We start from the raw sequence: 1,738 nt of genomic DNA on the forward strand, positions 1-1,738 counted from the left end.
CAGAAATTCCTACTCGGCGGGAGGGGTAGGGCAGGTAGGGCGGAGTGGTGGGGGGCGGCTCGAGGGGGTGGGAAAGGGTCCGGCCCACACTGCGCCTGGGCTGGGACTGGTCCCACCGGCGCAGGGTAGCAGGAAGCTCTCCATACACTCACCGGACCTGGGCTATGACTGGGTCTGGGGGTTCCCGGAAGTCCCCAGAAATTCCTACTTGGTGGAAGGGGTGGGGAGGTACAGCAGAGTGGTGGGGGGCGGCCCGAGGGGGTGGGAGAGGGTCCGGCCCACGCTGCGCCTGGGCTGGGACTGGTTCCGCCGGCACAGGGTAGTAGGAAGCTCTCCACACACTCACCGGACCTGGGCTAGGACTGTATTTCATTATATTCTTGATGGGAATGTTTTGAAAGCATTTAACAAGGAAAATAACTGAAAATAAATCTGCAGGTGGCTTATGGGCTGAAAGTGCCCTGATCCAAGCTTTGTTGGATTAAAGTGCTTGCTTAGGCAAATGCAGCAGCCAGGGTTAAACGCCCAGGGTGCCGTGCTCACCCCACCCCCAGGGTGCGCTGAGACAGTGACTGAGACTGGGCATGGTGGTGCGTGCCTGTAATCCCAGCTTTTGAGAGGCTGAACACAGGCAGATCACTATGAGTCCAATCTACAAACCCCCACTCTCGTGGGGTGAGGGTGAAACCTCTGGAAGACACACATGGTGTCTGCACAACTGGGGTGAGTGTAGGCATAGGCGCATTAACCAGAAAAGCTCTGCCTTCCGTTGCTTGAGTACCCAGCACCCACATCAGGTACCACTTTGTGCCTAATCCAGTGCATTGAGGCATTAAAGGGTCAGAAAAAAACGTTCCTTTCTTTCCATATAGTTATAGCCAACTGACATAGCCAGGCATCTAGAGATTAAAAGTAAAAAAGTTGGTTTATATGCTAATAAAGGCTAATATGAGAACCCAGCTTTCAATAAGGACCGTTGACATCATTTCATCCTGAAATTAAACTCTCCCAACTGACTGATAGGAAACGGCTGAGAGACACCAGACCATGATTTCTGGAAGTAGGTGGACCATCTCCACAGCCCCCACCTCAACAAGGGGGCACACCTCTTCCCAGGAAGGAAAGTGAGGAGTGGGCAGAGAAGACAGGACAGACCGCACTGCAGGCTCTCCACACAGAAAGTTCCGGGATGAGGGAAGGGTTCCTGCTGGCATCCTAGGCACAGCCTCTTGCCCCTGACTCCCATAGGCATTTCAGCGATGCCATAGCCGGCTGTATCCAAGCCATGGCATCTGTCCCTCCCCCAGCAATTTGGCACATTGACAGGAATAGATTCACTCCAAACCCTGCAACTACACAAAAATCTTTCTATATAATCCAACCTCACACATGTACATGTACACATACACACACTCACACACACATGCAGATCTATTCATTCACACTACATTACATACACACATTCAGAGTAGGTGTTCACGCATACACCTTTGCGGGCCCACCAAACATATAAAGGTACACCCTGTGCAGCTGATGGAATATTTTCATCACTGACAACATCCTAGCTCAAATTTGGACCACTCCTCCCCCCACCACCCCCCAGGAAGAGGAGCCCTGGCCAGTGCTGAGCATGTCCTGGAAAGGTCTAGCAGCTATGCTCGAGGCCTGTGCTTCAGGGTGAGCCCCCTAAATGAAGTGAGTCAATCCTCCTGCACTTCTTCTTGGTCATTTGTCTTAG

Source organism: Octodon degus, unplaced genomic scaffold (genome assembly GCF_000260255.1).
Source record: "Octodon degus isolate 3935 unplaced genomic scaffold, OctDeg1.0 scaffold00156, whole genome shotgun sequence".
Taxonomy (NCBI): Eukaryota; Metazoa; Chordata; class Mammalia; order Rodentia; family Octodontidae; genus Octodon; species Octodon degus.